Source organism: Taudactylus pleione, unplaced genomic scaffold (assembly GCF_031769625.1).
Source record: "Taudactylus pleione unplaced genomic scaffold, aTauple2 ptg000342l, whole genome shotgun sequence".
NCBI classification, from domain to species: Eukaryota; Metazoa; Chordata; class Amphibia; order Anura; family Myobatrachidae; genus Taudactylus; species Taudactylus pleione.
The window spans coordinates 58991-66176 of NW_028284743.1; positions in this window are offsets into that span (position 1 = coordinate 58991).

Consider the following 7186-nt stretch of genomic DNA (forward strand, 5'->3'; position numbering starts at 1 on the left):
AACGCCACCCACTTGCATTCCCCCACATCCCCATGCATACACGCTCACAGCAGGGGGGCAGTGACGCAATTCACGCTGAATCGCCTCATCATGGCCCTGCCCCCTGCTTCACAATTGTTAAGATGGGGCAGGGCCACAATGACGCAATCACGTGGTCATGCCCCATGCTCCACCCCCCATATGCTGAATCATCACCGTGTCACGCCCCCTTTCTGCTGCGTTACGCCCCTGAGCTGTAGAAATCTGACAGCTCCCTCCCGGTAGGTGGAAGCTGAAAGTCGGTAAGTATGCAGTTATGTGGTATTTACACAAAACAATAAGCATCCTTACATACAGAATAAAACAAGTCTAAACATGAGCATACAATTATGCAATATTACAAATATGGGTAAATATGCATATAGTGAAAAATAATGAAAACCTATTTACAATCATACATAAATTGTAGGTTAATATTGTATTTCATTCACTATTTAATATTTGACTTTAACATTACTTTTATTATTATTATTATTATTATTGTTATTATTATTATTATCACATTCCAGCAGGTTGAAAACTAAAACCACCGGTGATATGTGGTGATGTACAGCGGTTTTATATCCCAAAACTGATGGCGGTTTTGTGTAACATGGCCTATTTAGAAAAATCCATTTTTGTAATTGGCGGGTATCAATTGGCCTTTAAAACCCAAAGGATTTTTTATCTCAGAAGCATATATTTAACTTACCCTTGATTATGTAAATGGCTGTTAATATTTGCAAAAACACATGCAAAATATAATGAAATCAACTAGCTGATATGTTTTTATAATAATGTACCATGCATTTCCAAATTCCACATGAATCACACAGAACTATAAAGACATGACCTGACTTTTAAAGTGGACTTATTTAACATCATATTCTTATTACCTTATAACTGATCGAAGAATCCAATTATTCCATTTATCTGGTAACAATAAAATACAAAGTTAAGTGAATTCTCCTGTGACTTTATCTAGTGAAGTCTATTATGACTAAGGCAACTAGAATATTAAAAGCATCTCTTGGGGGAAGTCCACTCTTTTATATTTTTAAGTCCCTCTCACTACATTCCATTATGACATTTGAAGTAATCGTTCCGACCCTGGCAGTTGCTGCATATTATTCAAAAGGCATTTCTCAATGTCCCTGTTGTCAGTGTGTCTATTAACATATATTCCAGACACATACATTAGCAGTTAGAGAAGCCAAGTTAAAGACCACTGGGATATTTGAAGAGGAATCTGATACTATCTATCTTCCTGCCGCCCTCTCGCAAAGCCATCTTCACCCTGCACTGGGGTGACCCTACTGTGTCAGATTATGCAGCAAATGTGCAAAACAGATCTGATTAGAAAGTAAATGACACTTTGTATCAGTGGATGTAAAGTGCTACGCAAAGGTTATAGTTAGTGCAGATATTTGGCATCAAAGCATTTAATTAATGAGTAAGGTATTGCAATTACACATACACACTATTTTTAATCAAATATACAAATTACTGTTGTATAGTGAATATCAATTGCTGCTAACTAAGATGACATTATCTGACATTTCATGGATGTTATGGATGCTGGGCTGTGACGGGGATATTCATTTGTACGCTGAGGAGGATGATAATGCTGTAGAAATGCCAATTGACTGTAATTAGAGCTGTGGCCAGATAAAATATCAAGTGTCAATAAGTGTCAATATCACATTGAAAAGCAGAACTCATTTTATGTATTGCGGTTAGCAGATACCAATCTTTTCATTTCCTCTATTCCGATATCCTTTATTAGCGAATCAGCTCAGCTATTATGATAAAGACGGTACTGATTTGTGATGGTGTTTCTATGTCCAGTTGTGAGCCCTGATGTGTGATAGAAATAAAGTTATTCTCTTAATTAGGTGTGTTTGTACAGTATTCATTTATTAATGTTTATTTACTAACATTTATTTATATGTCAGCATACTCCACGAAGCCTGTCAATTGGGAACATACATAATAATAAAACAAGATAAACCGAACATGAAACAGTGGATAAATGTGACACAAGTAATAAGTAGACTGCACAAATCAACAGTGTGTAGCGGGAAAAAAAGTTTTGCCTTTTTCAAAAGACCTATAACTTTATATGTATGGAAGAGTGACTAAAAGATGACATTTAAAGGTCATCATCAGGAGCATGCGTATCAATGTCACTTCCTGATCTAGCCTGGCAAACGTATTGCTTTTTTAATTCAGTCCCTCGCTGCAGAGGATGAGAGGGGCTCACTCGTCCTCCACAGGGATGGGGTTTAGACTCATTGTAATTTACTCCAGTAACTAACACCTTTTATTGCCACTGTTTGCAGAGATGAGAGATGTAGTATTGGGGCAATTTACCATTCTTCTCATGCCAGGATAATTGCTCTGAAAGGCAATTGGTGAAAACGACTCTTTTGTTGCTGATCACAACAGCAAATGATTAGTCTATCAGGGTTTCACCTAGCTTACCTACTGTGCATGCTTAGTATTCAACCAAGCATGTGCACAGTTTAGTCAGCCGGAGACAGACATCTTGAGACATACCTTCCAACCATCCTGATTTTGGTGGGACTTTTTTCCTGCCATCCCACCCAGGGGCCACAGTGTCCCACAGTGAGGAGAGGTTGAGAGGGCAGCTCGGGGAGTGCTGGTCATGCCACCAGCGTGATGAAGAATGGGGAGCATGATGCATGACCACTTCCCCAAAATGACTCATGTTGGCGGCGTGATGCACAGTCATACCCACTTTTCATGTACACGCTGAAGTTACGCACATAACATATCTTATCCTCCCTCCCAAATATTGGGAGATATGTTAATATCCATCTACGGTGAAACTGTAGCCTTTAGGCTACAATAGTTAATGCAGCAGTGGAGGAGGCAATGGAGTACTGCAGTAGACATACAGGGGAACTTGGAGAGCTCAGGAGTGGGCCCAGTGAGGCCTACTATATGTATGTCTGGTGAGAGGCAACAGAGTTCCATTAGAAACTGAGAGTGAGCACAGGTCTGAGATAGAATGCTCTCTCCAGTCAGTGACTAGTGAGGGCAACTCTTTATGTGCAACTCTGAATCTTTCCCTTTTTAAGCACCAAACACTGCACCAGTGACAAAAAGACTGTTACCTGGCCAACCCAGTATTTGTGTATGTAAATAAATATATCTATACATTATGATTAAACTACTTCAATATATAGATCTACTGTACATAAGTGTGATTGTAGGTTATTTATTAGAGGTTTGTGTGTATACTGTAACAGACTGAAAATGAGCTGTGGATAAAAAATTGGCATGTACTATTGTTTTCTGGTCTTTAATTCTTATATATCAATACATTTTAATAATGTGTGACAGCTGGAATTGTATGCTATGGTTACATTTATAACTATGTAAAATCCACTGTCTGGGTGTCTTTCTGGAGTCCTCCCTCTCCTTCTAGCCCCACAGTCCCTCTCACAGGGGAAGATGTATTATAGCGGCACAATATTGTACTGCTATAACTCTTCCTGCTTTGTTTCTTTACCAAGGAGAAGCAGGAAGAACTAACAATGAGAAGTATAAACATCTCATCTGCCGGAGTGAAAACTCCCCCCTCTGGCGATCCCCGGCTGAGTACACAGCGCATCAGCCTAATGATGGTGCGCTGTTTCTCACTTCTGGCCACTACCACTGGGCATGTGCAGAATCTCGCAAGCATCGCAAAATCCCACGTGCAGCCCCCCAGCAGCCACCATAGTAGAGACATAACTGCTTCGGCGGTTCATCCAATTCCCCCACAATCCTGTCACTGTAATGTCTATAACATTTCTGTAATCATGCCCTTTCTCATCTGGAAGCTACTAAAACCCTCATCATTCTCACTACTGTAATGTACATCTCCCTGGCTGTCCAAAATCCCGCCTTGCTCTTCTTCAGTCCATCCTCAGCTATGCTGCCCACCACACATTCATCTCTGGCTGCTCTACTTGTACTACACCTGTCTGCCAGTTACTCCTCTGTCTAATTACAATATACCATACAGAATCAAATTTATACTACTCTACCAGCAAGCATACTTTTCCAGCCTAGATCTTATTTCCTCTCACACTCCCTCCTGCCCTCGTCACTCTGCCAAGGACAATTTCCTCTCATACTCCCTGACTAGCACATCCCATTCTCGCCTACAGGCTGCTCTCAGAGTGCAGAATCCCTTCCCACACTACTAGACTTACATCCATCCTTCAAATATCTGTTAAAACATATTTTTTATTTTATCTTACCGCACCTCCTCCTAAAGGTGCGTACACACTAGACCAGTGGTTCCCAAACTTTTTAGACTCACGGCACACTAGAGTATCAGCATTTTTCCATGGCATACATGGGCCATAAGTTTCTTGAAATTCAGCAGAAATTGAATGTGAATTGTGTTTATATGTCACCCTTAGGTTCAGTTATGTGGTGATTGACAGGGCTGTGCTTCTTTTTGTCCACATACTTTTTTATTGGCAGCCATTAGCACTGGTTTTGCCTATCACACTGACTAAAAATAATTTTATTTGGTACTGGGCCACCAAGCCGAGGCACCTCTGCACATGCCCTGAGGCACCCCAGGGTGTCACGGCACCCAGTTTGGGAACCACTGCACTAGACAATATTTTCCACGATGTGCCCTATTTCAACGCATCGGAACGACAAATCATGTAAAATATGTCCAAATTGTGAGTGTCCACTCATGATCATGATGCCGATATGCGTTCCAGCAGGTTGTACATCGCATCTACAGATCTTGCGCACAGCAGGCAAGATCTGCCAATCTCATTAACAAGATTCAGGTCTTCGGTCAGATCGTTTGTCAGATTGGGCAGTTCATGCAAGATATCATTTGTCTGGGAGTGCAGGGAAGTTGCCAGGGGAGTACAAGGGAAATCGTTGACAACATTACATCTTTTGCGAGTCGTCTAGTGTGTACACACCTTACGTCTTCTGTCTCTGCCACCTCCTACCCTTTTCTCCCTTTTGGGCAGGGAATTGTAAGCAGGGAATTCCTACTTTGTTTTCTCTACATAACTATTTTATTTGTGTGACACTCTAGCATGGTGGATGCTGTATGAGACGTACCTGTTGTCTTCTGGGCTGCCTATACACTAAGCAGAGAGACAGGTGCTCCCAATCCCAACACAATGATTACACACATAGGAATAATATTTACTTTATTTAACAGGAACTCTTCCGAAATCCAGGAACCTTCAGCATATAAATAGTAACAACACTTTACACACTAAAGCACAATATTGAGACACGTTAAATACAAATATATCACATTACCCATAACCGGGGATTGTTAACCCAATACTAGTTTAATTAACTATTGTAAGTTATGCGAGTAAACTATAAGTAAAAATACAGCTCCACCAGATATATACTGTATATACTGTACTACTGTTCCTCTACTTAATATTGTAGTCAGGGGATAATGGTTAGATTCTTTGCACAAACAAAATATATTTACGTTCTGAGGGTTTTTTGGGCAGGGTGGAAAATGAACTGCTTCCTCTAATATCAATGTATCACAGTATCTGCCGACTGAGAATTGTGTTGGACTGTGTCAGTAAAGCTGGGCACTCTCAATCAGCCACCTCACAGCTGCTCTCTCCCTCTCTGCACTAGTGAAGACTGTGAGGGTAGTAGTATGGTGGGCAAATGGGTAATAAATAGGGGGTTCCCTGTACCTCTCCTGCCGATCAGCTCTCAGGCAGGTTACAGGTGTCATTCCTGCTGAAGCCGTTGTAGTCTCTGCCCTGTTCAGTATGGGGACTATGCCTCCAGTCTGCCTCACTTCATCAAAGCACTAGGCAGAAGGCTGGCCTTTGACTGACTCTACTGTGCCCAGCCACTATGACTGGCTCCACCTCTCCCAGCTCCAGGGCCGGCTCTTGAACAATCCTGCCCAATTGATCTGTGGCTCTCCCTGCTGTCTCCCACAGCCCTCATGTACTCTCCTCGGCAAGACGCGGTTGACAGTCCACCAGTCTGACGGCTGACCAACACAGCAGCTCTGATCCTCTCCAGGCTCTCCCAACTGACGTCCAATGGCCGATGAGTCCTCTTTTTAACCCCTCCTGTTGGGTGCTGGATGTTCTACTACCGCGTATCCCTGCTAACTGACGCGTGAGATCCAGTCTCTGCGCACCAGCTCCTGAAGCCGACTACAGTTCCCCCCACTGGCACCAATGTACTGTATTGAAGTTTATTAAAACCATAAACAGGGGCTGTCTGAGAAGGGGGCACCTTTATGGGGCATCACGTGTGCATATTGTAATTATATATTTATGTAAACTTGAGGAATTGTCTGCATGAATTTGTACTTCGTGTTGTTTGTTCTAACCCCTCTGTATGGCACTACAGAACCCTTGTGGCACCTTATAAACAAAAGATGATACTCCTTAAGTAATAAGATGGCTGCATGTAACAGGAGCAGTATCATGTGAGGTGAGGAACTAAGGCATGCAGTAAATCACAGACATAGGGGTCAATTTAAGACCCTTTGTAAAAAATATAGCAGCCTACTTACCACAGGTCCGACAGCTGTGCTTCCTCATCCAGAGATGGCGGGGTGTGTGCAGGATATGCTCCACTGCTACGCTGGCAGAGCAGGCCAGTGCATGTGCAGAGGAGGAAAGCTCCCTCTTTCCCACTAAAGGGATCCTCATCTGACAAGCCTTGCCAGGTTTTCCCTGTGGAAACAGAGCCTCACTGTTTGCTGGAAGTTTTAGAGAGTCCGAACCTCAGTTATTTAATTTTATTATGCTTTTTGTCTGATCCTTTTGGATAATCAGTTGCTAGATATCTGTGTTTGAACTCTGGACTGGACTTTGCTCTCTGTCTTTGCCTACTCCCTTGCTGGATATCTGTACATGAACCTAGACTGTGAAGACATCTCACAGGTGAACAACTTTCTGTACAACTATTACTTGGTTGCTCACTGCTGTTCCCATATATTTCTGAGTGTCTGCAACGGGATTCAATCTAAAGTGTATTTTGAGTACTTACTCATATACTGTTATATCCTTCCTTACTTTATGGCTTATTGCTTCTATGTGCAGCATTAACAGCCAGGGCAGCTGCTCCAGTAAGAAGCTATGGTGAGACAAGCCGAGGTCAGGGTCACAAGCAT